Below are 14,144 nucleotides of genomic sequence, written 5' to 3' on the forward strand. Positions count from 1 at the left end.
AAACATGATAATTAAGCAAAGTTCACTCAAAAGTTTTAGTGGTTTCTACAAATTTGAATGCGATCCCAGAACTGAAATTAACAAAAGGCAATATTATTGAATTCATAATAATCTGGTTCGAAGGGACTTTAGAAAGTAACAGCGAATCCACAGGTGCCACCAAAATGTCCCACCTTGTCTTCTGCGCCGCTCCGACCAAAGCAACAGGCAAGTGCCTGGCCAAACCTACCATGTAGCAGAAAAGAAAAATTCTACCGAACCCAGGAATCCTGTATCATGACTTTGAGAAACCTAGAAAAATGATATTAACAGGCCCCATTGTAAATTATGCTACAGCCCTACTTTTAAAGCTCCAAGTACACGATATTCGTTTAAGGAAACATGTTGGAGACTTCAAGCGAACATAGCCCATGTCCAAACATGAGAGTTCTACCACCAATCGGTGATCCACTACGTTTGAAACACGAGAAACTCTTTGTGCACCGCAGGGGAGCACAAAGTTGGCAAAAAAAAAAAAAAAAAAATTTTTTTTTTACGCTGCTCTTTAGCCCTATGCTCGAGTCAATCATCGCGGACTGTGCGCACCGGGCTGCACCACCTCCGATGCACAAAAAATTTCTTTGAAAACACAATCTCAGAACCATACAAAATTTTTTTAAAAAAAATAGCCTCACTAAATTTCTGCAACCTCAGTGGTATTTTTCTTTTCCTTTTTTTTTTTGAAAAAAAAAAGGGACAATTGATCTTTATGGAATCTGGACGGGGATTCTCTCAAGAAATAGTAATTTAAATATGGTTCCTCAAGAAGGGCAAAAGAAGAAATAAAGTCTAGGTCTTTACAGATGATATTAGAACGGATCTGATTCCCAAGGACTACTACTACAGCATTGACTAACCATAAATGATCAAGAACCAATGGTTATGTATGTAATTGGATTAAATTCGGCTGGAACCTTTAGTCTAATAAGGATGTCATAGTTTAAATTGGAGAGTGCATGAGAATCGGTGAAGGTATATGTTTAATCCAATATGGGCTGTGCATTGAGGAGATTGTCGGTATTTAAATAAAATTAAGGAATCAAAATGGTATCTCTCGACTAGTCTCTTTTAGGTGACATCCTTGATTGTTTCATGCATGATATTCTCATCCATTAATTCTTAATGTAGGTGCAAGGAGCCAACCTCATTTGCAGGATAAACGTAATCTATCTTCAGAAAATCAACCATCCTAAGGCCTTGGCAGGCTGGCTTGCGAAAGCCATGGATCAAGAGTGGAGCACCCACTTTCTTTTTTAACGTCAAACCTCGAGTACAGAGACAGCTTGGCCACAGTCACAGCACGCCATAGCTGAGTGATCGCAATAATAATAAATAATAATAAAAGAATTTCCCACCCAACACGCTCATTTGTGCTTGTGTCACGGTTAAAAGTGTCATCAATCTTTCGACGCGGTGGGCAAATTCGTACTGCGAGTTGACGGGAAGGGATCAAGTCATGTATTCCACGTCACGTGCTAGCATGAAAATTTCTTCGACACGAGCATGTGCTCGGATTGGTGTGAAAGCAGGATACGGAAGCAGTTGGGTCCGGCATCCATGATGTACCCACGCCGCCGATGCCGACCGGTCACTCTCAGCTTAGCAGTCCGTGATATACTCTTTGCTGCTTCCCCTTTTCTTTTTTTCTTTTTCCTGCCTTTTTCCCTTGCGGTTTGCTGGCATATACATATATATGTGTGTGTGTGTGTGTGTGTGAGAGAGAGAGAGAGAGAGAGAGGTACATATGATTCGGTGAGTTCACATTAGGGGCCAATCTGGTGCCAAAGCAATCTTGCTTGATTCTGCACTCTTGTTGTCAAAACAGTAACAATGAGATGTTTGCTCACCTGTGCCTCGCGAGCAAGAGTTGCAGAGAGCGATAAGCACAACAATTGGATCTTTTACGTGGAAGAAGAATTCATTTTCCCTCTCTACAAGGATGAAAGAAGGGTTCGGAATGTTTTGAGATGTGTATAGGATGTAATCCAATGATCATGCGGAACCTCCCTAAATGGTTAGGCCTACAATCTTTATCTCTTTGGACTTTGGAATAAAATTGGGCTGAGCTTGGTCTGATTTGGCCCATGAGAGGTCTACGCCAGCCTAAGAGCATGTTGGCAGCGTTGGAAGCTGCTTACACTTGGGCATAACATGTTGAGCTAATAACATCCTGCATTGCATTAAAATGCTGGACTAGTATGCTGGGTTTGCAGAAATATCCATGGTGATGATTTAACAACCATTAAAAAAAAAAAAAAAAATTTCAATGAATGGCAACAGTTTTCTATTCCATCACTAAATATATGTTGCCGAAGATTAAATTTGTTGTGGTCTGACCTCATACATGGGTAGTATATTACCGGAGTTAACCACCTGGATGTAGTTGCCTGGACAAGAGAAGTTATGGGTTATGCAGACAAATTGTTAGTGAGCATCCAAGATAAGTTATTACTATAGAAAACCATCCAAAAAATAATAGAATTGCTGAAATAAGTATGGATCTGCATTAAGATAAACTTTATTCGGGATCTTTCTCACTTTCTACAGTTACGGGAGCACAACATTTGGTCATAAAGTCCGACTATTGCAGCTATATATCTCCACCTATTACAAAATATCCCTCGGTACTTTCAGTATATGTCTTAGTATCTCAATTATTTTGCATTCCTTGACTTGATGGATAAGTATATACATCATCCTTGTTAATATATCAATAATTATCCTTATGAGTGCCTATGCAACCATGTTATAATCATCATCCTTGTACAAATGATGACTATTATTATGATAATTATGACCACATAATGATTGTGTTTCTAATTTAGATGATGGTCGCTATTCTTGTTTGAGCGATGATTACTGTTATATGAGTAATAATATTTGTGGGTATATAAATGATGGTTACAACAAGACATTAGATTACTTGTGAAAGTTGGCGAAGGAGCTACCTCAAAATGCATCCTCAGTGCTCTGCAGCAAATTCATTGAAGTTGCATGGTCCTGCTGGATGATGGAAACTGGAAATGGTCTGTCGCATGCAGTCCGGGCGGTACAACGGTCAGACATCCGACTGACAAAGAGGGCAAATGGTCCTAGTGGTGGCTCTACGAAGTTGATTCAGCTAGCGTACCTCTCTACCAAGATTTGATATGGCCCTCTGTTCGTTGAGATATTTTAATTTATCCATCATTCTAACCACCGTGTGATACACGCAGTTAGTACAGTCCACGGAGCATTTCAAGCCAGCTCACATCTTCAAATCCCACCCATTGTTGGATCCAACAAGGCGGCTTAAATGCCAATAATCTGCTCTCTCTCTCCAGGTAATGCCATGCACCTCCATATCTCCACTCATTGCTTCGTATCTTCTTACCGTTGAAAATTTTATTTTTCTTTTTAAAAAAGTTTAAATTTGTAAATAAAAATTCTAGTTGTTTCCTTCTGAAGGAGTTTCAATTTTTAAAAATCCTTCTTGGTAGTCCATAGTGGATTTAAGATGCTTAGATACTAGAGCACTTATTTGTCTGGTTGGACTTTGGGAAGGATGGCCAGTGACCACAAATGCTTTGCTCGCCTCCACAGGCCGCGTCATGCGGCGCGCATGGCGAGATCAATCTGAAATTTAATTTCATATCTGTAACTCTCGGTTGCAAGTTTGAAATTTGATTCCATATATGTAACTCTCGGCAGACCCCACGCACTGTAGATCCTAATGCACATGCACTGTCGGGCAATTATTGCAATTTGTTGTTATTAAATTTTGTAATTGTTTGTAAATCTTGTTTTTTGCAATTATATATCTGTCTTGTTTTATGTGACTATTAGCAATTTCTAGGACTAGCAACGAACACATGCTACTTCCTCTCTTCCCTTCTAAACATCAAAACAACCTCATATATTTATCTAGTTGTTGCCTCTTTGATCGTTTGGATGATGAGTTCCTTGAGGGTGCACTGTGTGCTCTTCTTTGATTTGTTCTCATTGGGGCTAATGCAGCTACTTACGGAGAGCACATTCTAGAGTGGTTGATGGCAAGGCCCTTGATCTGAGGATGGCTCATGTGCTTATGCTGGAGGTATTTCCTGTTGCATATCCTATTCACCAATCCTTTAAAAATCTAAACACAGAAGAAAAATCATAGATTGAACTTGTCACGCCTCAAACCCAACATCCGGATCGAATACGTGATGGCCGCATACTCTTTAGAACAAGCCCTAAAGAATATGCAAGGCCAAATTAAATCGTTACAACCTTAACATCCATAACAATTTATTTCAACAATAATTCGTAAAATCTTGCATAATTACAATTTAAATTTCTTCAATTCTCTGATCAGAAACTATGACACTCTATTTATGCTTCTGCTTACCCGTAAATCCAAACCATAGCCAATCATAAGCGTCCTATAATTCTGAGAAGAAAAAGAAAAATGAAGGGGTGTGAGCTTTACAGCCCAGTAAGAACTCCCATATCACACTGATATAGTAATATAGTCTGAAAATAAGGATAAGCAATAAAATATAAAATCTCATGTTCAATGTCCAGAATAATGCAAACATTCATAAATTTTCTGTCTTTTTAAAATAGATGCATCATCATATGTTAATAGGCGAAACACTTTTATTCAACAATTATTTCATATCTTATCTTTCATTTCTCTTTTCATAATCACATGATTTTTTTTTAACATTTTCTTTCTGGCTCTGGACTATCCAAGTCTATACCTCAGTCATCATCCGAATCAATTTTCACTTAAAAGCCTTTCAAGGCTGTCTCAGGATGAGCTCCTGGCCAGCTGTCCCACGTACAAAAGTCCGTGAGAGGCTGTCCCAGGCATAAGCTCCTGACGGACTGTCCCAGGCACGAGCTCCTGGCCGGCTGATCCACTTGTAAGCCAGTGGAGGCTGTCCCAAGCATAAGCTCCTGGCGAGCTGTCCCAGGCATAAGCTCCTGGCCAACTGTTCCACATGATAAGGCTAGTCCATACCATATATCTCTTTCTTTTCATTTAATCATTATGTGTTGATTTCATCAAATCAATTGTCTTGCATTATGATCAATTCAGATATGTCATATTCATATAATCATGCCATCAATCTTTGGTACATATATATTGACATAACATACTCATGCTCAAAATCAAATAACAGTATCTCAGATATAATAAATTCATCAATCTCAAATCCGACGATGCAAAACCAACGATGCAAGACCAACAGTAAAATAGCATATATATAATAGTGATCATGTACAGAGATTCTTATCTTTATCGGTGACTGATCCAAGCATAGAAATTAATGTTCTTCTTTAATTTATGAATTTCTTTAACAAAATATTCTACTCGATATCATATGCAGACAATCATCACTTCATAACCTTGATCAAATATAAAAATCATATATGAAGAAAATTATCCGATAATCGATCCTAATAACACAAATCTAGGACCTCACTCAGAATTAACCAAAATTAGGATTTGTATATGTATCAGGATCCTCCACTGATCTATAAGACTCCTAGAGAAAAAATCTATGAAGAGAGAGAAAATTTTAGAGAGAGAAAGTAGAGAGAGAAAGTGAGGAGAGAATCTTCGTATCCTTCCGATGAGGCAATCATGATCGAGATCATCAGAGGTCATATCAGGATGACTCAATATAGATTAACCATGATTGATGTTACCAATTTCGAATAAAGATCGGATCGGAATCTAATCTACTACACGAATTTCGGAGCAATCTCAGGTCATCATATTTTCATATCAATTTTATCCTAGGATTCGTGATGAAATCAGAGAGAGAAAGATACTAGAGAGATAAAATCCATAAAGAGAGAGAAAGGTCTAGATAGAGAGAATCTAGAGAGAGAAAATATAGAGAGAATGTTGAGAGAGGAAAGAGAGAGAAAGGAGGAAGAGGAGAGAGCAAAATTTTTCTCTCTTCTTCTTTTTATTTTATTTTATTTTTATTTTTCTCTTTCTCTTTTTCTTTTTCTTTTTCCCTTTTTCTTTTCTTTTTCTTCTTTTTCTTCTTCTTTCTTTTTCCTTTTCTTCCCACGGCCTCCCTTGGGCCGAAACACGAGACGGACGAGGGGCTCCAGCTTGGCTCCGGTGAGGGCGACGGCTTCGTCAAAGGTCCGGCAGCAGGTGGAGGCGGCGGTGGAGCAAGGGATGGCCGGCGGTAAGGTTCGACCGGCGAGAAATCAAGAAAAGATCGAAAAAACAGAGGACTGCCACTTTTTCTTTTGTTTTTCGATCATTGGCTGGTCACCGGTGGCCAATACCTTCAAAAAAGAGAAATAAAGAGATGAGGATCCTATCCTAGGGATGAGACGCCGCAACTAGCGGCACCGATGGTCGAAAAAGAGAGGAAGATGGCTCGGCCGAACAGAGCAAAATAGGGATTCACCTTGTTCATGGATTTTTCGGTGATCCTGATGGCTGGTGAGGGTCTAAAGCCATGGGGAGAAAGGAAAGAGGGAGAGGAAGAAAATTTGGAGCCTTACCTAAGCTTCGGTGGCCTCTTCGACCTTCGATTTTTAATGAACACGAGAAGAGGCTGCCGCGGCTTCCACGGAGAAAAGGGGAGGAATCGGCCTCAACGGTCGCCGGTGGAGGCTCGTGAGGGAGAGGGGAGTCTTATTTATAGAGGACCCTAGAGTTTTAAGGATTCCAGAACTCTTCTCCGTCTGAGATTTATCGGAGAAGAAGACTCCCATCGAGAGTCTTCTTCCCGTTCTGTTTTTTTTTTTTGTATGGGCTTTGGGTTTTTTGGGCTTGATCCAGGGTCCAAATGGGCCGGGGTGTTACATTCTCCCCCCTTCAAATAATTTCATCCTCAAAATTAAGTTATGTTGTTCGAGATATATATTTCAAAGTATCCATTCTTCATGTCATTCTCAAGCTTACGATAATGTCTTATATATTATTTATTTCTCATGATCTTGTTATAACAAAAATTATTTGAAATCTCAAACTCATCCCTTCTTATTGATTTCTCAATTTTTTGAAGAACTGTAATATTTTGGACTTGTATTAACATATCACCATTATTTATCTAATACATTTCACTCGAAATTCATAATTATCTCAGACTATCCTTGATAGAAAAATAAATAAAAGTTAAACATCGGGTACTCTTCACAATCATCGATTTCTTTCTTCTCTTGACCTTCCAACAAATTTTATATGTAGACTCTCATCTTAAGAAAATCTCAATCTTCTATATCAGTCTAAGTAAAAATATTAAATTTTTAAAAAAATATGAGATCTATGTCAGGACATTCTAAGTTTGAACTAATATCAGAACTATCAAGCTGTTAATAAACTTGAGATATCTAGAATTTCTTGGTATTATCTACAATGAAGCAACCTACTGATAAAAATTATCCGACTATGATCAGATTAGATCAAAATTTATAGCATCCTTTCATTATCAATAAAATCCTTCCTTATTTACAACTAATGTATTTCATCATAATATCTTTTGATTTAAAAGATTAATATTTCTAATCAATTTAATCCACTACGCTTTTCCTGCGTACTCTGATCTTAATTTATCAAATTATATAAGTCTATCAAAGATAAAAATATCCTTATATGTTAGATCAATCCAGGATAGACCCAACTTTCAAATTTCATATAAGACTTAGGACAAAATTTTAAGTTTCTTTATCTTTACTACCTTTGGATATAGCATATAAAAATTAAATCTTGATCCACTTCCTATGTTTGAAATCATTGCATAAGTTTCATCACTCTTCAAGAATCCAACATGTCTAGAATCAATTGGAGTTAACCTTAGATTTACCTTACAATCATTTAGATAATTTTTAAATCAATCTTCTTTTTTAAAAGAATTAATTCTAACTTGACAAACTAAAAGAACTCAAGCCAACATCCTTATAAGTAGAATCAACTTGATTATTTCTTATAGAGCTCCGTTCATCACAACCCTTAATATTAATCAATAAATCTATATAAAATCTTGTCCCTTGTATAAGTCATTCAAAATTTAACACTAGCAAGATGTCTTAGTTCAATTTAAAAAAAAAATTCAAACTTTGACTTAAATAATTAATACACTTCATCATCTTTAACAATCACAAAAAAAATTAAAAAAAAAATTAATCCACAGATAGTAATACGAATTATTAAAGATTTCATCATAACCTGTATATCATACTCTGACAAAATAATTTTTTTTTTAATTTAACATAGTATCAAAATACTTTTGATCCACTTAGAAAAGTAAACTTTTGACTTGAAATTCAATGCAACTTGAAATATCAAGGAATTATATTCAGAATATGATATTTTGAGTAACCAAAGATTTCACCAAAATGTGTATCTCATATTCTCATAATAAAATTTAAGTATATTTTTTTTTCATCTAAGATTGAGTTTCATATATGATCCTTTTATAGGTTCAATGCTCAAAAATATTCCTCTCTCATATGATGAAATTTCTTCTTAGACCATATCCTAACTTCCTTCTAATAAATTTAAAATTTGTAATGCTCAGATAATTAACATCAAAATCAAAAAAATTATCATGATTTTCTTCCATATAAGTTTAGCATTCCAAAATCATCGAGTATACTCAACATAACATATCAATACCTCCTGCTTCCTTTCAGGATCAACTCTTCTTATATTCAGGCCGTCCTACTAATTGAAATCCAAGATATAACTCGTCAATTCTATTATAGATATCATATGCCACTTATGCATAAATTTCATCTTAATATCTATTGATTCGAAATCTAAATATTGAATCTTCTCTTTTATATCTATCATGTTCCTCATGATCATAACCTAAGTTCAGATATCACTAAAATTATAATTCTGAATAATTATAACCTTAAACTCAAATACCACTTAAATCATATTTTTTAGTGATCATAACCTAAACTCTAATAATATTCTATCATACCTTTAATGATCATAATCTTAAACTCTGATATTATCTATCATACTCTATTGATTATAATCCTAAAATTTTGATATCGCTTATATGACAATCTCTAGTAATCTTAAACTTGGACTCTAGTACTGTTCTGTCATATCCTAATCACTTGTATCATTGTCTCCAAATGAACGTAACCTAAGCTCTAAGCTCAGATACCACTCTGTCACATCCTATTGATCTTACATAAAGTTTTAATATCTCTTCATAATCTCTAGTGACTTAAACTTAAGCTCTAATATCATTTTATCAAATCCTAATCACTTATATCATAATCTCCAATGATCATAACCTAAACTCTATTATTACTCTATAATATTTAAATCACTTATATTATAATCCTTAATGATCATAACCTGAGCTCTGATACCACTTTGTCACATTCTATTGATCTTACATAAAGTTTTAATATCTCTTCATAATCTCTGGTGATCTTAAATCTAAGCTCTGATACCACTTGTCACACTTCGAATCCAACATCCGGATCGGATACGTAATGGCCGCACACTCTTTAGAGCAAGTCCTAAAGAATATACAAGGCCAAATTAAATCGTTACAACTTTAACATCCATAACAATTTATTTCAACAATAATTCGTAAAACCTTGCATAATTATAATTTAAATTTTTTCAATTCTCTGATCAGATACTATGACACTCTATTTATCCTTCTGCTTACCCGTAAATCCAAGCCATAGCCAATCATAAGCGTCCTATAACTCTGAGAAGAAAAAGAAAGATGAAGGGATGTGAGCTTTACAGTCCAGTAAGAACTCCCATATCACACTGATATAGTAATATAGTCTGAAAATAAGGATAAGCAATAAAATATAAAATTTCATATTCAATGTCCAGAATAATGCAAACATTCATAAATTTTCTATCTTGTTAAAATAGATGCATCATCATATGTTAATAGGTAAAACACTTTTGTTCAACAATTATTTCATGTCTTATCTTTCATTTCTCTTTTCATAATCACATGATTTTTTTTTAACCTTTTCTTTCTGGCTCTGGACTATCCAAGTCTATACCTCAATCATCATCCGAATCAATTTTCACTTAAAAGCCTTTCAAGACTGTCCCAGGATGAGCTCCTGACCGGCTGTCCCACGTACGAAAGCCCGTGAGAAGCTATCCCAGGCATAAGCTCCTGACGGACTGTCCCAGGCATGAGCTCCTGGCTGGCTGATCCACCTATAAGTCAGTGAGGATTGTCCCTAGCATAAGCTCCTGGCGGACTGTCCCAGGCATAAGCTCTTGACCGGCTGTTCCACATGACAAGGTTAGTCCATACCATATATCTCTTTCTTTTCATTTAATCATTATGTATTGATTTCATCAAATCAATTCTATCTTGCATTTTGATCAATTCAGATATATCATATTCATATAATCATACCATCAATCTCTGATACATATATATTGACATAACATACTCATGCTCAAAATCAAATAACAGTATCTCAGATATAATAAATTCATCGATCTCAAATTCGACGATGCAAAATCAATGATGCAAGACCAACAGTAAAATAGCATATATATAATAGTAATCATGTACAGGGATTCTTATCTTTATCGGTGACTGATCCAAGCACAGAAATCAATGTTCTTCTTTAATTTATTAATTTCTTTAACAAAATATTTCACTCGATATCATATGCAGACTATCATCACTTCATAATCCTGATCAAATATAAAAATCATATATGAAGAAAATTATCCGATAATCGATCCTAATAACACAAATTTAGGACCTCTCCACTGATCCATAAGACTTCTAGAGAGAGAAAATCCATGAAGAGAGAGAAAATTTTAGAGAGAGAAAGTAGAGAGAGAAAATGAGGAGAGAATCTTCATATCCTTCCGATGAGGCAATCACGGTCGAGATCATCAGAGATTATATCAGGATGACTCAATATAGATTAACCATGATTGATGTTATCAATTTCGAATAAAGATCGGATCGGAATCTAATCTATTGCACGAATTTTGGAGCAATCTCAGGTCATCATATTTTTATATCAATTTTATCCTAAGATTCATGATGAAATCAGAGAGAGAAAGATACTAGAGAGATAAAATCCATAAAGAGAGAGAAAGGTCTAGAGAGAGAATCTAGAGAGAGAAAATATAGAGAGAATTTAGAGAGATGAGAGAGGAAAGAGGGAGAAAGGAGGAAAAGGAGAGAAAGAAAATTTCTCTCTCTTCTTCTTTTTTATTTTATTTTTATTTTTTTCTTTCTCTTTTTCTTTTTCTTTTTCTCTTTTTCTTCTTTTTCTTCTTTTTCTTCTTCTTTCTTTTTCCTTTTCTTCCCACGGCCTCCCTTAGGCTGAAACAGGGGACGGACGAGGGGCTCTAGCTTGGCTCCGGTGAGGGCGACGGCTTCGTCGGAGGTCCGGCAACAGGTGGAGGCGGCGGTGGAGCAAGGGATGGCCGGCGGCAAAGTTCGATCGGTGAGAAATCAAGAAGAGATCGAAAAAACAGAGGACTGCCACTTTTTCTTTTGTTTTCCGGTCATTGACTGGTCACCAATGGCCAATACCTTCAGGGAAGAGAGATAAAGGGATGAGGATCCTATCCTAGGGATCAGACGCCGCAACTGGCGGCACCGGTAGTCAAAAAAGAGAAGAAGATGGCCCGGCCGAACAGAGCAAAATAGGGGTTCACCTTGTTCATGAATTTTCCGACGATCCTGACGGTCGGTGAGGGTCTAAAGCCATGGAGAGAAAGAAAAGAGGGAGAGGAAGAAAATTTGGAGCCTTACCTGAGCTCTGGTGGCCTCTTTGACCTTCAATTTTCGATGAATACGAGAAGAGGCTGCCGCGGCTTCCACAGAGAAAAAGAGAGAAATCGGGCTCAACGGTCACCGGTGGAGGCTCGTGAGGGAGAGGGGAGTCTTATTTATAGAGGATCCTAGAGTTTTAAGGATCCCAGAACTCTTCTCCGTTTGGGATTCATCGGAGAAGAAGACTTCCATCGGGAGTCTTCTTTCCGTTCTATTTTTTTTTTTTTTTTTGTATGGGCTTTGGGTTTTTTGGGCTTGATCCAGGGTTCAAATGGGCTGGGGTATTACAGAACTTTTAATGTGTTTGTAAACATTATTTCATTCTAGCATGCGCCGGCCAACTGGAAATTCGTATGTTCAATTTATCAAATATGGCAAATTGGAGTTGCTGGAAGGTGTGGAGTCATGCTCCCAAGAGCTTGCATTATTTAAATGGAGATGTGAAATTTATCAAATACATCTTTTTTTTTATAACAAAAATGCATCTTTAAAATAAAAAATATTTCATAAAATTTATGGAATGAACGATATATATTAATAAATTTGCATTTGATCCCATCATTCCTGTGAAGTGAAAGATGGAACATCTCAAGATTCAACTAGGGTCTCATATTATGTTGTTTGAGAAGAGAAAAAAATTATAGAAATACTTTTTCAACTTTAGTTCAATTTTATTTATATCCCATTGATGAATACTTAATTTAAGTCGCTAGAGATACTAAATATTATAATAATTGATATTATTTTATAAAAATTTGATACTCTCTAATCTATTTTGCAGGTAATTAGGAGTTTGGGTTCATATGACTCAAATTGGATCAGACTTGAGTGAACCAGGCAACCAGCTCCTATTTCAGTGTGAACATGACTTAAAAATCAATGGACGAGAATCAATATAAAGATTCAAAGATCCTTATTCGTGCTTCCACTTCTCTTTTCATGAAATTCTAGTCTCTCCACTCTATAGTCGCATTGTTGATGGATGACTGGCCCGACATATCATGATTTGACCAGTCCTCATGAATTGTGACGTTCCCATCATGTCATGCTGGCACAATGGATCAATGGGGCAACCAAGCAATGCATTGCCATTACTACTCTTTGTGAAATAACATGCATTGAAATGCACTCTTTCCTAAGATAAGAAATTTGAAATGCGCGAAAGTAACATCCATGTGATAGTACTTAATGTGACTTGAATAATTAAAATGCTACTAGTTAAAATTCACTATATGATGTAATAGGGTTTTCATAGTAAATGCTAGATAGTCGCAAACTTCTTTTTTCGGGTGGGGGGGGTGGGAGGGAGTAAAAAGAGGAGCTTAAAGTTAGATTAAGATAGCTACGATACGTCACAAGTTTAATACAAAGTGTTCTATATTCGCACGCACATATATAAATAAACGCACACATTTGCTTCTACCAAATCCACTTCGCTTAAAGACTTCAAGCCAAGAGCTGAAGTATTGGATGCATCATACCAAAGCATTCATTCCCAGCAGCGCTCGTCCGTTACTAGGAGATATTTGGGCTGCCCACTGTTGCATCCATCTAAAGCCCTGGCATGAAGGGAGACCATTTCTAAAACTATTTCCAAGACCAAAGAATCCCTCCGACGTCTTAAGTTCTTAGGGAGTATAATTCCTGCATAAAGCAAACTTGAGTATGCCTCTGTATGATTCGCCCCCTTGTTTTTCCTGCTGAGGATGCATATGAACGACTGTGCCCAGTTTAGATCCACCATGCATATGAAAGTAATATAATTCCTATAAGTATGAAGTAATATAACTTATGTTGGTAATCAGATTTTGCACTATTTTGAAGCAAGGACCTTCTTCCAAGCACCTGAAACCTGCTGACGCATTACTTAAAAAGGAATCGTGAGTAAACCCAGCAGTCCACTTAAACCCTGTTTGAAACCCGTGTGAAGGATGAAGATTTTAACAACAGCAGATTAGTGCCATTAACATCCAGCTAGCATTAATCCTTCCCTGTTTTCCATAAGAAATCTCGTTTCTTGCCAAACAGTGGGTAAACATGAGAAGAACGGTAAGTGACAGACGGGGGCATAGAAGATGACCTGCTAGCTAGCACCGTTATAGCTTTGTTCATTGATCCACCCATCTTTATTTTCCCCTCATGAAAGCTGTCCATCTGCAGTCAGCCATCGAGATATCCGCAGAGAAAGGATCAATTGTATTCCCCTGTGACCATACCACATCTCTTAAGGGCACAGTTAGCCATGTAGTCAGTGGCCTGATTAGCTTCATGTAAAACATGAGATACATAGCATAACTTCTTGGTTTCCTTCAACCGCAAGACATCTCTTAGAATGGGCAATTGTCTATATAT

The sequence above is a fragment of the Elaeis guineensis genome, chromosome 2 (genome assembly GCF_000442705.2).
Source record: "Elaeis guineensis isolate ETL-2024a chromosome 2, EG11, whole genome shotgun sequence".
NCBI lineage: Eukaryota > Viridiplantae > Streptophyta > Magnoliopsida > Arecales > Arecaceae > Elaeis > Elaeis guineensis.